Source organism: Balaenoptera physalus (genome assembly GCF_965194825.1).
Source record: "Balaenoptera physalus genome assembly, chromosome: 8".
Taxonomy (NCBI): domain Eukaryota; kingdom Metazoa; phylum Chordata; class Mammalia; order Artiodactyla; family Balaenopteridae; genus Balaenoptera; species Balaenoptera physalus.
The window spans coordinates 96,194,368-96,218,161 of record NC_138887.1 but is presented as its reverse complement, the minus strand read 5'-3'; positions in this window follow the sequence as shown (position 1 = coordinate 96,218,161).

Sequence of the window (23,794 nt, the reverse complement as noted above, 5' to 3'; positions counted from 1 at the left end):
GCCTGGGCAGAAATATAAGAACCCATACTCCCTGTTTTCCAAAGTATTTGAGTTTGGTGGCATTTGCTCAGCCAAAGAACACATTTCTGGCAACCTACCCAATGCCTGGCACATAACAGATGCTCTGTAAATATTTGGGGAATTGATTAGAAAAAATGGCAATAATAAAATCCTTGAATCCACAGGAAAAGAAGTCCTCTTCTGAGCCTCAGATAAAAGCCCACTGGTTTACAATGATGAGGAAATAAATTTTTTTGATTTAACAAACTTGATCATCTGTGTCCCTAGATTACAGAAAAAAACCTTTTGGAAAGAATGACCAGACTGTTGTGCTAGAAGCTGACGCTGAGAAAAAATAGCTGATATAAGACCCAGAGCTAGAAAAATAGTGTCTCATTGTGTTCACAGTAAAACTGAAACAATTGAAATCTATCCTTGAGTTGCATAAGAGAAGTTTATATTTTGTTTAGAATACTGTGTTTAAGAAGACAGGAAAATATCTAATGTACATTAAGAAGATGTGACTTAAATATCTAAACAGCTTAAACATTACAGTGAATAAATTCTAAGCCTCAACTATTTAAAAATTTTAATTATGGGAAACTCATTTTCTGATAAAGCTAAATAGATGAAATGATAGTCTTTTTTTCTTTTTCTATATGAAATGAAGACTCCTGATCCCAGAGCAGATATATACTCTTCATGTTCCCACTGAGACATAGTAATTGCCACACTTCTCTCTGTTACTGTTCTAGCAATGGATTGGAACACCAGTCAGTGTTAGCTACCAACTCCTGGGGGCTTCTGAAACTTGCATGCTGACTCTGTAATTAAAAGCCTGTGCAAGGAAGCAACTGTCAGCTCAAGCCTTCCCTCCTACTGTTGGATGTCTGTCAACTCAAGGATTTATTTTTTTAATATGAGGAAATGTCAGTTGCCGTCTGAAATAAATTTTTTGATGATTCAAGCAAACATTGAATGCCTGAAGGTTAAATAAGAAAAATACAAAAAATACAGCATTGCTTTGAAAGCAACCTCTTTCACATTGTAAAGAGGATTCTCCCCAAGAACTCAGCAGAGATCATAAATGTTACATACTCCCAATCTGTAAATGAAGGAATACACACACACGTTAAATATATATGTGTGTGTATAGTATTTTTTAAAGCTTTTGTCTTTATTGAGGAACTGAGCTACCAACTACTGTAAAATTATAAAAATGTGTTATGCTAATATGGTCACTGTTGGATTTTAAGTCAAGAATTCCACTGTCTTAACTGAAGCCCAAACCTTTGAATTCCACCCTTTCCTAGTGTGCTAGGGAGTTGGGTAGGGTTAGTATCTTTTAATAGAAGAACCTAGAAGAACTCAAGATCTCTTATCACTACATCTGTTCCTTTGAACACAAAAACATTCTTAGTAGGAAAACACCATGAAGTTTAGTTACAAAGATGATATTAATTCATCATGAGCTTTAACACGTGATCAAACAACAGAAAGCTTATCCTGATCTCATACCAAAATAACAGGTTAATATTTTTTAGTTCAGAAAAAAGTTAGTTCACATGTTATGAATATATGCCCATGGTGGTATTTCTTTACCAAATTCACTCATGTAAGTTTGAGTATGACTTATCTACATTATTTTTATAAAAGCCAGACCTATGATTTCGATAGAGACAAAGTAATGGTAATAGCTCATTTCATTCTTGTTGTCCCATCAACTAAAACTTAGCCACGTAGATTCCCATTAATTGCTTTTTGGATTTCCATGAATCACAGGTGTCCTCAAACAATTCTCATTCTGTAAGACATCACTCCTGCTCCACCACCTTTCTTCCCCTCGAAGCCTTCTCTAGGAAGGACCAGTGGGGTCATGTTCTCACAGCGCCATGGCTCGGCCATTTCATGTGTTCTTCCTGAAAATGGGTCATTCTTCTCTCGTGCACATCCCTTCTCCTCTCCTCCTTTTCTTTTCCTTCCTGCCTGGGCCCTTCCAGCACTTCTTCCTCTAACGTCATAAACAGAAGGCTGCATGCAAGACAGCTCACCCAGATCAGTTCCTTTAGGGTCTGCCCAAAAGGTCTTGTTGAACTTCTAAGTCACAGGTAGAGTAGCTGGTACATATTCATTTCTTCAACAAGCCTTTATTGAAACTTTTCAAAATCTTCAGTGCATCAGTAAAAAAAAAAAAAAACTGTATAAGATGAAGAGTAATGGCAGGATGTTAGGAAAGATAAGCACACTAAAGTACGAGGAGTTATGCTCATTCCTCTTCTTAAACTAGATGAGTAGCAGTAAGGTGTCCATGTGTGGTTATATCCAATACCTGCTTTTATGAATTCCCTCTAGATGACTTCATTATAAACCTTAACAGCAAGAATTCCATCTTTATTTCATAGTTTTATGAATATATCTAGAGGCCTATTTGAGGAGTACACTCCATAAATCTGGTTAATAGCTAATAACTAAGATCGCTCAGTTGCTAAAGAAGGTGGCACATGCTAAGTTTTTATTTGCAGGCACTGAAATAAATTACTACATTTTGATTTCACACAGCTAGCGGTAAGGATTACTAAAGATGCTAAGCCCCATTACTCATCTCTTTACTGCACAATCAATAAATACATTTTTGACCTCCTGCCATATATAAGAAACTCTGTTAGGTATTTTGATGCATTAAAAAATAAAAATAAAGTCACTGACTTGAATATAATATCTAGTTTGGGAAGAAAACCATATATATATAAATAAATATAAGACCATATGCTATATTCCAAGTCTGGAGAATTGATAAAGCTATGGAAATTTCGAGTTTTTTAAAAATACGGGCACAACCTGCCTATATAAGAGCATAGACCCTTGATTACTAACTGTTCAGAGATAAATTCTGTGGTCTTAATATTTGCCATAAAAATCTCTATGTTGAGATCTTGTCCTTGATACATTATATACAAGAACAATACATTATTCTTTTTGAAATAAGAACATGTTTTCTTTGAAATACATTCCTGCTGTCTGTTTGTTTGTTTGATAGGTAATTGATGCACTTGGTAGGATATTCAAAAGGTAAAATATATAAACAGTGAAGGATAAATCTCAATTTCTTTTCTCTTCCATAGTTACCAGGTCCCCCTTCTCTGAGCTAATACTTTTACCAGTTTCTTGTGTATCTTTCTTGTGTTATGCCTTTGAAAACTATACACACTTACTCTGATTTTAGATATAAATAGCAGCATACTATACACACTCATTTGTACCTGGTTTATTCACTAAATATCATAACTTAGAGTTATTATGATTGTATGATATTTCCATATCAGTTCATGTAAAAGTGAATATGCCATAATGCACTTAATCAGCCCCCACTGAAGGACGTTTAGTTATTTTACAACTCTTGCTGGTATAAGCAATGCTTTCATGAATATCCTTGTACATACATTTCACACATGAAGTGGAATTGCTGGATTAAATGGAGGTGCATTTTAAATTTTGATACACGCAGTCAATTTCTCTCCAGCAATAAATGTCGTTAACGGCAAATCACTTATAAGAATAGCAAATCCATAGACGGTATCTCTACCTTGACATAACGAACCCTCTTGTTCTTTAGGGATGTAAACATCCTTGTCTTAATGAGAAGTAGCACTTAGGATGTAGTAAATTTGTTGAAAATTTATTTTCTAAAAACTATGGAGGGGGAGGGGGAAAGAGAGTTACTTGTTCCCATCTATTCTATAAAAACTAATTAACTCAATGTGCAGATGTTTCTGTGGATCATCAAACTCTTCTTGCTTTTACTCTGATTCCAGAGTTATCATCATTCCTGGGATACGCTTTAGACTTTAAAGCACTGCCAAATGATTTTTGCAGAGTGTCAACAGAAAAGCTCATGACGGTCAAGAAATACCAGGGACATGTAGATCTTCAAGCAAGCTGAACATCTGTTTTCTTATGCAAGAGCCGGGTGGTTTGAAGCCTTACATTTTCAGGTTACATCTATAGCCAGAGTGATAAAGCCAAAATTATTCAAGACATTTTAAATGTAGCATTTGTCTTTAAAATTAGCCACAGTCCGTAAAGTATAATTGTCAAGGGACAAATTTTGAGGACAAATTTTTTGGCTTTTATTTTTAACTAGCACTAAGATCTTAAGCAGGGTAAAATGGGAAATTTTTTGTCAGTAGGATCTATAAATATGGTCTAACAATTTTTCTGAACATTTTTGCAAAGTATTTTTTAAGTCAACAAGCAATATTTGACAAATATCTATTTAGTCATGAGTTGGGCACTGTTGTAAATAGATACTGGGTACAACAATGAATATTTCATGGTCTCTGACTTCTATTTGTCTATAGCCTTGTACAGGGAGAACAATATGTTAAGAAAAAGGCAGTGAAGAGTTACAGAAGTATTAACAAGGATCAATGGATATACAGAGGAAAAGATCAATTACATAGGAGAGAGAAGGAAAGACTTCACAAGGAGACAACACTTGAACTGAGTTTGAAAGGATGAGTTGATACTCAACACGCCCATTGGAGATGGGGATAACGCGAGAAGTAGAGGCCAGGAGGATGAAAACATCTGGCATATTCCATGAAGAAAATTCAGAATAGCCAGAGAGAAAGAGATATAGAGACGAGATAGATATAGATAGAGATAGATACAGAAACACACAAACACATATATTAGTATGTATATATACACATATATAATACATCATATATCTATGATATTTGTGATATATGTGTAATACATCCTGTGTGTGTGTGTGTGTGTGTGTGTATATATATATATATATATATATATATATATATATATATATAAAACCATGTATTAGGAAGGGTAAGAGCAGAAAAGGAATGCAGCTTGAGATAAGGTTGGAAGGGAAGTAAAGACTGGGAGAGCTTTGTATGACACGTTCAGATATCTTGACTTTGTTTCTTCTAAGTCAGAGTTTCCCAAACAACATCCAATTCATAGGCTGATTCTGCTACAGGTACCCATTCCATGAACAACTCAGTTCTGGAGTGTCTGAGGGTGCAATAAAATCACTCTGGACAAGTACTCTCATCCATTTACCCCAAGATACCATCATTTTCTATGTGTGATGAAAAGGGAAAAACAAGCATACTTCTCTAGATAGTAAAGAGCTATTTAAGACTTATTTTTTCAAAATTTTTTTATTGAAGTATAGTTGATATACAACGTTGTGTTAATTTCTGCTGTACAGTAAAGTGATTCACTTATACGTATATATACATTCTTTTTTATATTCTTTTCCACTATGGTTTATCGTAAGATATTGAATATAGTTCTCTGTGCTATACAGTAGGACCTTGTTGTTCATCTAGACTTTTAAACTAGTGAATTACATACAGTTTAGAAGCCTCACTAGCAGCTGCATAAAAGATAAAGAAGATTTAAAGACCAAGCACAGAGTTGAGAATTGCTAACAAGAAGGTACCATTAACATCTCCAAGGAGGCAAAAGAATGCACCCACATTTTGGCTTCACTGACTAAGAGAATAATGAGGCCTTTCACTGAGTTGAACAATAAAAGATAAGAAAGGGCTTTTGTGAGAAGGATGAGTTGAACGTTAGAGTCCTCGCATGTCAAATGCCAGTGGGACATATAAGATATATTTGCAAGGTCAAAAGAAATATCAAATATTACTATTGGATATATGTGTACTTAAAACCAAGTAATAGAAACTATAGATATGATTATCCTGCTCCTGTTAAAATCTGCGTTGATCGTGAATAACCAAATATGTGAAAACATGGATTCAACAAGATAAGAGATTTTTTTCGTAGGTAGCATGACCGATCTGGAGTTGGATATTCCAGGGCTGGATGCCTCAGCTCCAGGGTATAAGCAATGACCCAGGCACCCTGGGCTTTTCCACTGTACTATGCCTTCTGAAGGTTTCCAGCCTTAAAATCATAAGTTAATGTCATACAATGACCACTGTATTTCTAACCAAAACATTCACCATCCATGAAGGAAGAAGAGCAAGAGGAGAGGATAAGGGCACAAGTCAGCTGAGTCTAGTCACTCTTTTAAGATTTCCCATAGATCCTATCCAATAACTTCTACCCATATCTGGGTGATGAAAGCTTTGACATGTTAAAAAAAAAAAAAAAAAAAAGGACAAAAAAACTGTGACACGTGGCTGACTTTATATGCAAGGGAGCCTGGGAATGTGATTTTTTAGCTGTGCACGTTACTATCCCAAATAAATCTAAGTTCAGTCAGAAAGGAAAAAGGGGAGATTAAATACTGGCTGCATTACTAGTAGTTCCTGGCACTCAGCCTACATAGATTAAAAAGAGGAAAAAATCATTTGAATGCTTATTTTGAAAACATGCTACTCCACAATGACATAAGGGTTTTTTGGGGTTTTTTTTGCACTTTGCAAAGCACTTTCTCATACATTATCACACGTGATCCTCACAACCACCCAGTGAAATAGGTGGGAAGTAATGCTTTCTCAGTTATTTTAAAGAAGCAACAGAAAAACCAGAGCTAGTAAGCAGTGAAAATAAAACAAGAAGCCAAATTTTGTAAGATTAGGATTTCTGCCATGGGAAAAAGGAACAAGACTGACTGGTTTTTAACTGAATTGACAGGACATCTTTAATATCAGGTAGTCTCAGTGTCTCTCTCCATCTTTCAGAAGGTACAGGATATTACAGTAGTTTATTTTCAAGTTGACATCAACTTGGAAAAAAAGAGTCTACAATTCGCCTAAACAATTCAAGGGCCAACCCTAGGACGGCATCGCAAAGTCCCTTCAAATGGACGCTAATCAAGTATGAGTTGGGGTAAGGAGCCATCAGGAGAACTGACGATTGTTTGTTCCCTCTCTTGCCTTTATTCTTGTATGCTCCTTACTGTGACAGGGAGGGGCTTCGGTAATGCAGAGACTTTGTTCGTTTAATAAAATGAGACACAACTGAATGTGTATATTGTAGATGGTCCATTCTGAAGAGACTGGAAAAAAGAAGCCTCTTGCTTTGAGAGGATGACGAGAACCCACCACAATCTGGCCGTGGGAACCGTCAGTCACCCTTACCCCCAGAGACGATGAAACTTGCCTCTAGAATAAAGGTGGACCCTGTAAGGGTGACAGAAGTCTAGAGAAGTCAGGGGAGACTCTGGAGGAAAAGAAGGGCAAGAGACTGGAGAAAGAAGGTATCCCCACAGGAGGCAGGCTTAGCATGTACAGAAAGACAACTTGGTATAAAAAGTTAAGTTTTACCCACCTGTGGGCCTTCATTTGCATCTGAATCAACTTGTAATGGATTTGTTTTCTATCAAATTATTTTGCTACCTCTGAGATTAGAGGTCCTTTCCAGCTGACAATTAATTTAAACATCTTGGTATAGATGGGACAGATCTTCAAAAAAAGTAGGACTTGAACACATGACAACATAAGAAGGTCACAAGATGAGAAATAAAACTAGAACAATCTCCACTGTCTTGATCAGATTAGAGCTCAGATATTTTCTCTGGAATTTTTCAGAAGCTTGCCAACATTTATAGAAGGTCAGAGAAAGTTAAGAGAAATAGAATAAAGAAGTGTCGCTTGGGAGCCTTTTAATTCCAGAAAGAAGAAAAAAAATAAAGGTGACTTCACTTAGGGGCAGTCTTTTTCCCAGTGACACTTTCTTTGCTTGTGTCCACTTGCAATGTTTGTTTGCTGGTAAACATGCCTTATAAATCAATTTTCTTAGTTTGTACTCTGGTGTTCCCACTGCCACATGTTATTAAGTACAATGACAAAATTTGCTGAATGTTGCATATCCTTCCACAAAACCTTTTCATATTCTTTGTCTAAGCAATTGCCCATTAAATAAAAATCACTTATTATGGTCATGATTATTATATAAACAGACCAACTTTTGACACTTCTGCTTTAAAAACATCATATCCACCAATCACCCTACTCCCTTCAACATTTTTCCTTCGGTGACTCATAAGTTTCCTTTTCAATTACCATCCTATTTACCTTTTAAATTAATACTTAGCGAAAAATGTAAGTGCTATGACAATGTTATGAAAATAATCCCACACAAAACATTTAAGAATTATGTTTTCCATTTACCTCCATTGTGAGAGTGGTTTTCATTTCTTGTGAAAGGCAGATTTATCAACCAAGAATTACAGTAGTTTAGGAAATGGAGCCATTCCTTATATTTGTGTGTATTCTCTCAGCTCAGAGATATCATGTTCAGACTTCTCTGAGCTGACCACATCTCAATGGTCAGTTGGGTGCTTCACACCCTATGGCTTTCTGTAGTTCCTTAATAATGACGACTGCATTTTTTAAGTGGTAAATATTCTTGGCAGCTCAGGTAACCTTTTTGGGGTTTTGGTTTTTGTGGGGTTTTTTGTATGTACTTTTGGCAGAACTTGTATCATCTTTTTTTGGGTTTATCTGTTCCTTCTGCCTTCTATTTTCATCTCCTACTTCTGACAGCCAGGAAATATAGAATATGTCTTTTACTTTCATTCTCGAACATTCAGTCCTTCACAAAAAGTGAAGAGAAAAATGTCTGAAGTTAATGAAAGGCAATTTTTCCTTCACCCATAGGGGAAATTGAAAATATGACCTTTCGAGAGACAGCTTAAAGTCTGATAAAATCTATGACAAATTAAGTGACCCCCCCACCCTATAAGTGCTCATCAAGTGGTTGAACTCAGTCAGGATTACTCAGGAGCCCGCATATCTTCTACAATTTACAAATACTCTCTCCTTTTCCCCTGTGAATTACCCCTTAGTTTCAGCCCCATTACTTCTGTCATTTTTCAGCTTTCACCCATTTGTGGATCAAATTACACATCAGACACCAGTAACCTTGAACACCAATTTCAAGCACAGTTAGTTGAAATGAAAAAGCTCATAGAAATGTCTCCTTTACTTGAGAAGAGCATATTCATTTTTATGCTGGGAAGAAAGTCTGCGTCCTATTCTGGGTTTAGATATAACTAATAATTTAACCTGCATCTAATCTCATTTTTAAATTATAAAATAGGGCTGAATAATCCTTTTAGAGTGGTTGTGAGAGTAGAAAAAGGTCCTATAACATGATCAATAAAAGAGGTTATATTAAGAATAATAATAACAGGAAGCCAATGATTGTCCAGCAGTTTCAGCAATGCAAGGGGGTTTCACGTGCAGTTTTCATATATATATATATATTTTCTAACTTGACCTAGGAAGTAGATAGCTAGTAGATCCCACAGATGAGGAAACTTAGAGACTTCAAATAACTTCATCAAGGTCATGACTTAAGAAGAACAAACACTGACTAAAACAGTCATCTGATTCCACTCCCCAAACTGTCTTTTCTATGCATTTAAAATAAAAATGAAATAAAATAATATTTAACTAAGTCTATATCTCTTCATTCATAAAATGCTATTGTTCTGATCATTGAGAAATAAACTCTAAAAATTAGAAAACTCTAACAGCACAGTCTCTCACCCTATCCATAAATCTTTTCCACAACGTATCAGATCCTCTGGATTCTTCTTAAATACCAATGCCAGAGAGCATTCCATCTTGTTTATGGCAGACTGGTCCAGGGTTAGTTTGAGCTGTCCTATCTTCTACGGAGTCAATATTTTCTTCCCTTCAGCTTCAAAGCATCTATAGCATTTGCCCTCTCTATGTAGGGCAATCTGCCGGCATTTGGTTATGTTCTCCAGACTCTCTTACCCTAGCCCACTGGGTAGACTATGATGGCTCTGCAAATATCGTTAAATGTTTCTTTTCTGTTGTCATTTCCTTCAAATAAATTTCTCCAAATCCTCATATTAGACAGTTATCTCGTTCCTCTCTAGCCTCGGCATCTCTTTTTGGACATTTCCTAATTGTCAAAAGAGCATCTTGTTGAAATCCCAGCTCTCTTCCCTCTAGGACATTAGAGGAGTAACTTAGACGTGTGACGCCTCCACCATCTTCTCTTGCCCTCCACTGAGGGATGAGAAAACTGAAGCCCAGAAAACTAAGTGATTTGTCTACAAACACAAAGGTCACGGCACAGGATTCCTACACGGCCTCTAGGAGACACTATTCTATTATTATCAAGAGACTAATGATTCTCCCTTCTTAGATCTGCAAACATGAAATACTGAAAAGTCACTAGAATGTCAAAACAATCACCAAAAGAATGCATTCTACTTCCAGGGAAAATTACTTGCAAGACTACTGTTGAATTTCTGCTGCTGACCTATGGAATGACTAAAGGAAATGTCTTCGGCTAAAATTAGGCTATCAAAGGTATTGTAACGAAGAGTATTATATATTTGTACTGTATTTCTAAGATCTTGGTACAAAGAAGTATTAAATACACAAACATTTATTAACTGGTATAATTGAGGAATAGGTTGCTTTGATTACTCTTCAAGCTTTTTGGCTAATTGAGCATTCATCTCCTTATGTAATAAGGTTGCATAAGGTTTTGCCACAGAAATTTTCTTTTATGTGTGTATAATTGTATGGTTTTATTTTTAAACAATGTGTTTTTAGAAATATGGTAATTCTATAAACTCAAACCTGACAGCAAGATAACCAATAACAATATTAATACATTTTAAAGGGAGTTTAATTAAGTAGGTACACAGGAAAAATAAATCCTCTAAATTTTAAATAAATAGAAAGCTTAAGGAATTAATAATAATAATAGCAAAAAAGTAATCAGAAAAGTAAGAAGTCTGAGGTGTTTCTGAGAAATAACAGAGACAGGTATTTGTGATGGTCACAATTAAAATGCTATAGTTCATCCATCAATCCCTGCTTTATCATCTTAGAAGCTATTGGTATGCTTACATAATTAAAATTCACTTCTAAAAATTCTTTATCCCCAATGGGCCAAGACCACTGAAATTTCTAAGAACATATTTACTTTCCTTTGTATCATGGCAATAATACAGATTCAACTTAGAAAACTGGGAAATGTAGAGATGCACATCCACAAAGTTTTACTCAGACTCCATTACTCAAATGTGAACAGTAAAATTTTTGCTATATATCCATTCTTCCTTTATATATGCCTATAAGTAAATATTATAATATGTAAATTTGAAATTTTAGGGTCATACAGTATATAATAGAGTGTAACTTTTTTTCACTTATGAAAATAAGTTAAAGGCTTTTCAATATTTTTGAGAATCCTTCAAAAATGATTTTACTAAAGATACTGTTGGTATATTATTATGGATATATCAAAATATGTTTAATTCCCCTAGGATGCATTAAGTTTATTTCATTTATGTAATTAAATTCCTTTCTGATAAATATCATGTGCGTATACAATGTCACGTATACACGATACACATGTGATACATGATATATATTGTATACACATATGATACAATCCTTTTGAGGGGGTCAAATGGATATAGCTATTCTGAAGCTCTTTGGTGAATATTACTAAAATGCCTTACAGAATTTAAGTATTTACCCTCCCAGACAAGTATGGAATGTGTGTATTTTTTTTTAACATCTTTATTGGAGTATAATTGCTGTACAACGGTGTGTTAGTTTCTGCTTTATAACAAAGTGAATCAGTTATATGTATACATATATCCCTATATTCCCTCCCTCTTGCGTCTCCCTCCCACACTCCCTATCCCACCCCTCTAGATGGTCACAAAGCACCAAGCTGATCTCCCTGTGCTATGTGGCTGCTTCCCACTAGCTATCTATTTTACATTTGGTAGTGTATATATGTCCATGCCACTCTCTCACTTCGTCCCAGCTTACCCTTCCCCCTCCCCATGTCCTCAAGTCCATTCTCTACGTCTTCGTCTTTATTCCCGTCCTGCCCCTAGGTTCTTCATGACCATTTTTTTTGTTTGTTTTTTAGCTTCCATATATATGTGTTAGCATACGGTATTTGTTTTTCTCTTTCTGACTTACTTCACTCTGTATGACAGACTCTAGGTCCATCCACCTCACTACAAATAACTCAGTTTCGTTTCTTTTTATGGCTGAGCAATATTCCATTGTATATATGTGCCACATCTTCTTTATCCATTCATCTGTCGATGGACACTTAGGTTGCTTCCATGTCCTGGCTATTGTAAATAGTGCTGCAATGAACATTGTGGTACATGACTCTTTTTGAATTATGGTTTTCTTAGGGTATATGCCCAGTAGTCGGATTGCTGGGCCATATGGTAGTTCTATTGGAATGAGTGTATTTTTTTAAACTCTCATTGTTTTAGCTTGTATCTGTTATTACTGGTAAGACTACTGTGATAGGCAGGGTAATGGTTCCCCAAAGATGTCCTTGTCCTAATCTCCAAAACTTGTGAGTATGTTACCTTACATGGCAAAAGGGATCTTGCAGATGTCATTAAGTTAAGCATCTTGAGGTGGGGAGATTACCCTGGATTATCCTAGTGGGCCCAATGTAAATCACACGGGTCCTTATAAATGGAGGCAGGAGGAGTCAGAGAAGGCAATGTAACAACAGAGGCAGAAAAGAAGACGTGGTGACTGAAGCAGAGGGGAGAGAGAGATTTGAGGACTCCACGCTCTTGGCCTTGAAGACAAACAGTCTACACGACAAAAAAGGCAGGCAGCCTCCGAAAATCTCAAAAGGCAAGGAAGTGAATTCTCCCTGGGAACTGTCAGAAGGAACACCACCCTGCAGGCTCATGTTAGCCTTCTGACCTCAAGAACTGTAAGAAAATAAATTTGTGTTGTTTTAAACCACTAAATTAGTGGTTTGTTAAAACAACAACAGAAACTAATATGGCTGCTTTCATTAATTGTAGTTATTATTAAATTATCATATATTATTTATATTTTCTGATTTTTGAGTTGCCCAAACCAAGAAATATATAACCTAACTCTTTAAAACTATAAATAACATTTGTTTTTTTCACTTCTACATTCATGAACATGCAAAATGCCTGACAAGAGTCTGAGGCCATCTGTGGTTACTACCCAAGGGAATAAAATCATAGGTCTTACATCAATAAAAGAAATAGATTTTCCTTACATATTTGGAGACACAGAGACTCAAAGACCATTAGCTCTCCAAGGGAATTTAAAGCCTATATAGTCCCACAAAAACTAAACCTTTTTTTTTTAATAAGGACTACTTCAAGTTTTTGAAGTGATGTACATTTAGGTGAAAGTTTCATTTCCTTTAACTTTAATCCAAATCATAGTGACATTAAAATGGGTTTTAACTAGCAGAATCATAATTGCCTGCTATAATAGACATGAAAACAGAAAAACTGCATCTAAGCATCTCCCAACAGGTGGGAAAACTGGCCAGAACCTAGGACAGAGTCACACTAAATAACTGACTGGGGGAAGAAAAAACCAGTACTTTTCAGGCTTTCCTTGTGAAACAGAAAGGACATGGGGACCATGCCTCCTACAGTGTCCAGCCTCTATTTCACAGATACTGAGTGTAGGGCCCAGACAAGTACACCTGAATCAACTCCTCTGCAGAGCTGATGCTGCTTTGGAATCAATCAGTACCTTGCAATGCCCTGCACCAACCTCTTTTAAGACTTTGCCAAAATGGGAATGACACCTCACTTTAGATAGGTCCAATTTAATTGATTTTTTTAAACATCTTTATTGGAGTATAATTGCTTTACAATGCTGTGCTAGTTTCTGCTGTATAACAAAGTGAATCAGCTATGCATATACATACATCCCCATATCCCCTCCCTCTTGTGTCTCCCTCCCTCCCTCCCTATCCCACCCCTCTAGGTGGTCACAAAGCACCAAGCTGATCTCCCTGTGCTAAGTGGCTGCTTCCCACTAGCTATCTATTTTACATTTGGTAGTGTATACATGTCCATGCCACTCTGTCACTTCGTCCCAGCTTAGCCTTCCCCCTCCCCGTGTCCTCAAGTCCATTCTCTATGTCTGCGTCTTTACTTCTGTCCTGTCCCTAGGTTCTTCAGAACCATGTTTTTGTTTTTGTTTTTAGATTCCATATATATGTGTTAGCATATGGTATTTGTTTTTCTTTCTGACTTACTTCACTCTATATGACAGACTCTAGATCAACTATGGCTAAGTAATATTCCATTGTATAGATGTGGCACATATATATACAATGGAATATTACTCAGCCATAACTGATTTTTAAAAATAAACAATGAGATGGAAGCTTTTGAATACCAGGGAATGGAGTTCCATTAAAGGGATTTGTCAACTTATACTTTTCAGTACCTACTAAGGCAATTCAGGATACCATTCCACCATCTGCCTGTCTCAAATCTTTGAGCAAACACCAAGTAACTATGTTAGTCTAGGTTCTCTGAGAAGTAGATATCAAGGTGGGATTAAATGTACACAGAATGTAATATAAGAAATAAGTGCCTATGTGAAAAAATAGAGAGGGAGTTGGAAAAGTCTGGGAGAAACTAAGGTGGAAGTCTGACTTCAGGTGAAGGAGAGAACCCACTTTTCTCCAGCCTGCCAGATACCTCCCCCCACTCTGGAAATAGGAATATCTGGTTCTAGATCCCACTAATCTAGATCCCGCTAACTCCACTCCGCTAATTAAAAGTTGTGTGACTGTGAACAAGTGACGCTTCTCTAAAACTTAGTTTGTTTGGCAGTTGAACAGGAATACTAAGAGTGTTCCCCTGCTAGAGCTGTGCCAGTAAATGAAATAATGACTACAATTCAGTGTTTGGCATATGCTAAACTTTCAATGATACAGCTATTGCCACTATAGCTTGATTAGCTCACTTCTAGGTAAAAAGAAAATGGGTTCAAAATAGTATTTCTCTTTTGAGATGCAGCATAGGATAGTGAAAAGTGACATAAAGATATTTTAAAAACATGAGCCTTGGGCTTCCCTGGTGGCGCAGTGGTTGAGAACCTGCCTGCCAATGCAGGGGACACGGGTTCGTGCCCTGGTCTGGGAAGATCCCACATGCCGCAGGGCAACTGGGCCCGTGAGCCACAACTACTGAGCCTGCGCGTCTGGAGCCTGTGCTCCGCAACAAGAGAGGCCACGATAATGAGAGACCCGCGCACCGCAATGAAGAGTAGCCCCCGCTCGCCGCAACTAGAGAAAGCCCTTGCACAGAAACGAAGACCCAACACAGCCAAAATAACTAATTAATTAATTAATTAGGAAAAAAAAAATGAGCCTTACAATCCTAGAGACCAGAGTTTGAATCACATTTCAGCCCCTCAAAGCTTACCGACACATTGCAGTAAAATGTCTGAGACCTTCCTCATCTGTAAAATAAAGGTGATAGTAATATCTATAGCACATGGTTGTTACAAGGATTAAATGAGATAATAAATGTATTCAAAATGCCTACCCAGTGCCTAGCACTTAGTAAGAACTCAACAAATGTTAGTTATCAACAGTTATTATTCTCTATTATATAATATGTAATATAATATACTTTGATGCCTGATGAGTTAAGTAGGGTCATCAAATTCAAAGCTAGGCACTACAAATTATTACCCTCAAGGTTTTAATCATCCCTTTTAAAAATGTTTTTCAATCTCTTGTTGTTATTCGTCACTCATGTACTCAGGAGTCATATTTGGCATCCCCGCCAGTGACAATGTGACCATTGTAGGGCCTTTGTTCCTTCTTCTTAGATTTTGCTTCTAATCTGCTAGGTGCTTGGTAACCAGAGATTCAAATTTAACCCAATACTGTATAAAATAAGAATAAATATACTGTGATGAGAGTCTGGGAGATTTTCTTTATGGAGTGTTCAGCTTGCATTCCAAGACTTCAATGAGAAGCATGTTACTTTCCAAAGGCCATCTTCACATGCCTCCTGACTGCACTATTTCCCCATCAGAACTGAGTCTCAGGCAGGTTGCAGTTGCTAACTGCAGTCCTGTGTACATAAAAGATGCCAATAAATGGTCATTAATTGAATGAAATGGATTAAGCTGAAATTCAGTAACATTACGCCCCTTCTTTCAGTGTAAGAGTGTTAGAGACTAAATGGTCTATAAATGTCCACATTGTTTTATTACTATCAATCACTTCATATATCTGGTCATGTGCCTTTAGTAACTTTGATTTTCTACCTTTTATACCAACAGAAGAATGAAAACTGTGCTAGTCCTGGCACTTCCTCTGTGAGGACCCATTCCTGTGTCTGATTAGACAAGTATTGGCATATGAACCTGCCTTTAGTCACAGCAAACATTCAGTATCTCTCTGCTTATTTGGCTTTAAAAAGTTTATGAAGTGTATGTCTGGGTATCCTCAGCACTTCATTTTCCTTCTTTTCCAAGTGGCATTTAATACTAAACAAAAACTGATCAGAGGTTTAGAATTATCCTTGGCCCACTGTGTTTCCATGGTTACGGGTCTGTGTTGTTCATCTTCCGAATTCAGCCTCAATGACTTACATTGCCTTTGTGACCCATGCTTATTAAATCTTGATTACTATGTTCTCTGTGTCGGCCTCTTACTTATACACTACAATTGCTTTTAAAGGAGGCAGTCTTCCCACGTTGTGATTGAAGCACCTGAACACAAACAACGCTTTTTCAATATTTCTCACCTCTCGTGACAAAATCCACACTAAAATAACTGGCCCCTTTTCAAGTTACTCTCTGAGGAAAGCAACATTTTTAAAAATCTCTTTTAACGATGTTATTCCTTCCCTATTTTCTCCAATGGATGATTAACCACCCATTGTTCTACTTTCTCACTTAGCAAAACTGTTTGTTTGTTTACCAGGGTAATGAATGGATTAATGTAAAACAGAAAACAATGAGATCGTGCTACCAAATTAGTAGAATATTACAACACTAATTAATAGAAAAATTTAAAAATAAAAATGTATTGATAATTCGACTCATTTGGAGTGCCTGCCATCTTTTGTGAGTATGTTTTAGAAAATCTTAGATCAGAAATATAAGTAAAATAGAGAAAATTGAAGTAGATTATCAAAGGAAGGTAATTGAAAAGCAGTCTGTGTCAGAATTAGGCACAGTTGCATATAGCAGTCGTTAACAAAAATAAGAAGAAAAATATCATCTTAAGGAAAATAGAAGTTTATGTTGCTCACAAAAGGATTCTAAAAGTAGGCAGTCCCTGAAAATGATAGCAGCTCCACGGCCATCAGAGACTTAGGCTTCTTTTACCTTGCTGCCTCAGAAGCCTTAGTGGGCTGATTTATGATCCAGTGTGGTTGCTGGAGCTCCAGCTCTCATATCCACATTCCAAGCAACAAGATGGGGAAAGGGGAGGACTCCTTGATACTCCACACATCATGTGGGCTTACAACGCTTTGGCCAGAACTTAGTTACCTGGTTACATGTAGTTGCAAAGGAGTCTGGGAAATGTAGTCTTTCAAATAGAAACAGTGGTCCCCAACCTTTTTGGCACCAGGGACCAGTTTGGTAGAAGACAATTTTTCCACGGATGGGGGTGAGGTGGGGGATGATTCAGGCGGTAATGCGAGCGATGAGCAGCAATGGGGAGCGGCAGATGAAGCTTCGCTTGCTCGCCCGCCACTCACCTCCTGCTGTGCGTCCTGGTTCCTAACAGGCTAGGACCGGTACTGGTCCGCAGCCCAGAGGTTGGGGACCTCTGGACTACAAGGTAACCAGCTAAAAATCAAGATTCTGTTACTACAGAGGAAGAGGGAAATGGATACTGAGAGCAACTAGCAGTCTTTACCACAAATTCCAAATAATACAGCGTTAAAAACATAAAGAATACAGTGGACAGTAGGCACTACTGACATAAATCATATTAACATAAGCTCTGTAGCACCACACACACACAAACGACTGCAAGTTCCTTAAAACAAAAGAATATTTGAAAAATTAAATTTAAAACTTTTTCCCCTTCTCGTCTCTCACAGTGTCACGGTATCCTTAGTAGACCATTGACAGTAAAGATAATTGATATTTACTGAGCATTTACTAAGTACTAGGCAATGAACTAAATTCTTCACATGGGCTTTTTTTAAACCCTCAAGCCAACCTTTTGATGTGGCTATAACTGTCTTCCCATTTTATAGAAAACAAATTTAAGGAGGTATGTAATTTGGCCAAAGTCACAGAACTATTAAGTGGGGAAGCCAAGACTTTAACCCAGTCAATCTGACCAGGGAATTCTGTTCTCATTACACTATGGCATTCTTCACTTACTGTTAGTTATCATTTGTCTCTTTTGCTACTTCTATTTACAATTCTTATTTCCCTTACCTTCTGCTTTTTACATCCAATTACCTTTTCCTGCTCATTTTCTAACCAACATTCAGTAAATAACCTAAACTTTCTGCTTAGAAGCAATCTGGGGTGAGTTAGCGTGTTCACTGTCTAATCCAGCCTCCATACTGCCTAATACAGTCCCTTGCAGAAAGAAGGAGACACTAAATAATTAGGGGCAGAGTAATACAAAGTAATGGATGATATACTTGTGAGTGGTTTCAGGCAAATGGTGCAGAAAGAAATAGATCATAAAGTGTGAACAGAAATAGAAAACAGAAACTGGGCAAGTCTACACCCTGGAGTTTTGCTTTAAAACATTAGGGGTTGAAAAAAGGCTATGAGGATTAGCAGGATTTTGCACAATTTTGATTCTGATTGTTTAGATTTTGTTTGTTTTGATTTTGTCACCTGGGAATATTGAGAATGTTTGAGGGTATAAAAAGCCTGAGGAGACAGAAAGATAATACTGGTAAGGGAGAGGACAAAATGTGAAAATAACTCCAAAGGAAGTGGGACAGGATGAGATGAAGGGGTAATGTGAGGAGCAGAGTCCCAGCAAGGAGAGAAAAATCCATTTCCCTGAAGGATAGAGACATAGGATCAATGAAAAATCTCCTTTACCAAGACTTGGTTAAGCGCTATTGTCAGTTGAGGAATCGAGAGTAGGAGGGGAAATTAAATAGGAAGGAGGGAAAATGTTGGTGTTGAGCCATGAAGTGACCCAAGACCTAGACATGGGAGCTTAGGCACAGAAAAATCGTCAAAGAACATTACTACAGATGGGCAAGTCAGGATAGTGGCAAGAGCAATACTGAAGGGCTGATGAAGAAGTCACCAGGGAAAAAGGAGCAAGTGAAATGGATGAAAATAAAGGGTACTGAAAACCAACCCCAACTGGGGCAGGGTATCTGGAGGAAAAGACTGAGGTATGTCGGGGAGGTGAGAGATAAGTAGACTTTTCCTCTGATAAACATTCTCTAGTCAGGTCATTGCATTCCAAGGTAATTTAAAAAAATGTGCTATTTTAGCACATGACAACAGAAAAGGAAAAGAACATCCTGTACATATCTAATCTTTGAGGATATTCAAAGCAACAGCATATTGTTTATTATCATATTTCATAATCACAGAGCTACTGTACCCAACTGACATTTTTCTCAAGTACTCCTTTTATTTTCCTCACCACCTCTCCATTTGACTTCTGATACTGTTTACAAATTTATCCCTTTGGTGAAATGAAATCTTGGACTATTGCTCCATGAAATAATTAATGAAACAGTACATTCTCCAGACACAAGGCCAAACTGCCACCAGTGGCAACTTTTAGCTGTGTAAATGCAGATGCTAGATTTCTCCATGAAGAGACCCCTATGGTTTCAATACCATTATAGCATTCATGTTGAATTATTTCCCCAACATGAGATGTACTTCCAATCCACATTCCTTCATCTGGTCCTCTTTGTTATAATGAGCAAAATATTCTCAAGAAGTTAGGAATAGCTTTAGAAAAGCTTAGAGTAGCATTAGCAAAATTCAAAAAATCTTTCAAGAAAATATTCACTGGGCTTATTTTGGTCCCGCCACTGTTGTGGGCACTGGGGATACAGCAGTGCTCAAAACAAAGTTTTTGCAATCATGACGCTTACATTCTGGTGCAGAGAGCAGACTCTAAACAAATAATTTAGTACATGGTATATCAGTTGGGAAGAAATGCCATGAGAAAAAAGGGAGGAGGAGAGGATAAGACCAGTGACATAGGGCTAGGGAAGGAGAAAATGCAATCTTAAATAAAGGATAAAAGAAAGTCTCCTTGTGAAGGTGTATTTGAGCAAAGACCAGAAGGGGTTGAGACAATAAACTAGATATCTGGGAGAAGAAGTTAAGTGAGACTGGGAATAATAATGAAAAGACCCCAAGAGACTCTGCAGTTGGAGCCTGCATAGTCAGAGAAATGATGGGGTTGGAGAAAGGAAGATCTTGTACGGTCTGGTAGACCATTATAATATGAGAAGCTATTGGAGGATTTCATGCGGAGGAGTAACACGGTAGGGCTTACACTTTTATGTTTATTTTTTTTTAACATCTTTCTTGGAGGATAATTGCTTTACAATGGTGTGTTAGTTTCTGCTTTATAACATAGTGAATCAGCTATACGTATACATATATCCCCACATCCCCTCCCTCTTGCGTCTCCCTCCCTCCCACCCTCCCTATCCCACCCCTCTAAGTGGTCACAAAGCACCCAGCTGATCTCCCTGTGCTATGCAGCTGCTCCCCACTAGCTGTCTATTTTACATTTGTTAGTGTATCTCTGGACACTGTGTTGAGAATAAATAGTGGATGGCAACAGTGGAGTCCGACAGATGGTAGAAAGGCTACTGCAATATTCTCGAGGTCAGGAACGATGGCAGCTCACTCCAGGATATTAGTAGCAGAGGTAATAAGAAGTGATAGGTTTTGAAAACCTGTATTTGTTAATGGATGGGATTTGGGATATGAAAGAAAGGAGTCAGCAGCGACTCCAATATTTTCGTCATGAGCAACTGAAAAGCTGGCATTGTCATTTGGAGCCATGGAGGTGACTGTAGGAGGAGCAGGCTTGTTGCTTCTCTACGGCTGTTGGATCTAGGAGGTTCAAAGATGATAAGTTGGAACGTAAGAAATGCCATTAATTCTTCCAGATGGCTGGATTGGCTAGAGGAATGAGGAGGGGGTTGAGGATCGTTTATCGCAGTCCAGTTAAACTGAATATTCATCAAACCCAGACTCTTGAAGCAAAGGCCAATTCATTTTGCTCCAAAGAACAAAGTAGGAGGGAGAGGCACCAGCCCGTATCTCCCCGTACCTGTCACTTGTGAGAGGTTCCTCTCTCACCCAGGGCATCCTCCCTCAGGCTGGGAGATAGGGGGGTGGGGGGAGCAATGGCTATAAGGCTAATTGCTCCTCTTGCCATGGGGTTTGATTAATGGTGAGGTCCAGCAACATTTTCATAGCAACAGCGGATGGGTAATAACCAAAACTTGGAACTGGTGCTTAAATTTTTATTGAAACAAGGATGATGCACAGGTCTTCGAGTAGGACTCAGGGTTTCTTAGGATCTTTTTTTTCTCCTGCCTCAACCTCAGGAGTAAGAATCTGCACCATGCCGGGCCCGTTCACCATCATCCTCCATCCAAGGGTGTTCCATCTGTAGCAGGGGCTCACTTCTAATTTGTTTATTGATTCCCAAGAAAAATCCAATCATTATGGATAACTTTTTTTACTGGATCAACTAAATTCTCATACTTAATGAAGCAAAGTTAAATGATTCTCAAAACATTTGTTGCTGTGTAAAAGGTGTTATCAACTTTTCTTTATCTCAGATACTATATTACTACCATAAATATCTTTATTTTTTTTCCAGTTTTATATTTCCCCATTTTCTGAGGCAAAGCAAAATTTTAAATATCAAAAAAAAAAAAATCTCAGCCTTCATGTTCACTCTCTCTGTTCTGTTTCCTTTTTTCTCACCTTTACTCCAACTGCAGAGTATTATAAGGGAGAATTGTTGGGTCAAGCAAAAGCCTGAAGACTCTGATCTGGATTTTGATTCCTCAGAAACCCTGTGTATGCTACCATGAGAATAAACCCTGTGTATGCTACCATGAGAATAAACCCTGTGTATGCTACCATGAGAATAATTTTTTGTTTATAAATTACTAACTGACCAGCTAGTTGACCTATGTCACACATTTTTATTCCTCATATGTCCAGAAAGGCACTTTCTCGTGTTTACCTAGATTCAAAGGAAAGAAATAAGCTGATGCATCATATCCAAAATAATAAATTACATCGTGAAAAACTGGGAAGGGATATTGAAAGTGGCATGCTGTATGTCTTAACATAATGTGACTATCTTACATATACATGATAATATTTGAATTCATGTGAGTCTTTCTGTGCCCACTATCTTTCTCTGGAAGGAGATTAAAGGAAGATCTAAGAGACTAAGTTGAAAATATACATATATGTGAAAATGAAAGAGAATACAAATAAGTGAAAATGTAAGCAACAGACTAATCGTCAGAATATGTTATTTATTGGATACAGTCTCCACTGACCTATGTTCTACTTGCTTCGTTTTCTCTTTGTTAATAGAAATATTATAGGATTTACAAGCAAACCAAAGATTGTAAATTACAGTTGGGAAATTTTGCCCTCAAAATTTTATTAGACATTGTATAAGTCTTTCTTTTACTAACCAGATAGAGCATATCACTAGCATGCTCCTGGCTGGGCCCTTTGCTAACTGTAAGAATTGGCTAGCTCTGGTAGGGCCAGTCTCTCCCCAGCCAGAAAAGTTTTTCAAGATGTCAAAACATCATAATATACAGAAATTGTATTGTATAGAAATACTGTGTAAAATATACACAATATACACACAAAATAAAGTCCTAAATCCATCAAATGAGAATGTCCCAGGAAGGGGAGGGAAGAGACAAACAAAATACTTTTTCTTGAGGTGAGCAAGTTAAAAAACTTATGTGGCCTCTTAAGCATTATTTCTTCTTAACAGTAAAAAGAATTTTTAAATATCTAGAGGATCCCAGGAAAAACATAAAAGCCTTCTATCTCTTAAGCTCATTCCCCACATGGTTAAAACAAGACCAAGGAATTACATGCCCCAAAACAAAAATAAAAACAAAAAAAAGAAAGTTCATTTGTTACAAGTAAATCTCATTTCATAAAACAGTAATTTGTGGTATGTCAACAAATGAGTATTCTCTAGATAAGTTGCATGTTAGAGCTTTTAACTTTCCATTTTTTTAAACTTTCAATTATGAAGGTCTAAAATGAGCAAGGATACTACCATAACAAAAATAAGAAAAAATTTCAGATACTTAGGGTTACCCAAAATGTTGGGGCTTTTTGTTGTTGTGCAAACATATGTTTTCTTTCTCTTGGGTAAATAAATACCTAGGAATGAAATAGCCATATCATATGGTAGGTGTATGTTTAACTTTTAAAGAAACCACTGAACTGTTTTCCAAGTGTCCCAGCATTTCACATTTCCACCAATAATACAGACGAGCTCCAATTTCTCCATGTCGTTGCCAGCACTGCATCTGGTCAGTCAGCTAAAGATGAAATCTTTCAGCTTTCATATGCCTGAAAAAGTATTTATCCTACCTGAATTTCTGAAAGATATTTTTGTGGTTATAGAATTTAAGGTTGAAAGTTTAAAATTTTTCTTTCAGTGTACTAAAATTTTGCCCCACTACCTTCTGGCTTTCATTGTTTCCTACAAGAAGTCTTCTATCATACTTATTTTTCTTCTGTATCTAATGCATCTTTGTTCTCTGGCTACTTATAAGATTTTCTCATTAGCGTTGGTTTCAAGTAATTTTGTTATTATATGCTTTGGCATAATTTTCTTCATGTTTCTTGTGTTTGGAGTTTATCGAGATTCTTGGATCCGTAAGTTTATAATTTTCATGAATTTGGAAATTTTTCCGACCATTCTTTTTTTAAATAGATTTTTCTTTTAGAGGAGTTTTAGGTTTCACAGCAAAATTGAACAGAGAGCACAGAGAGTTCCCACATAC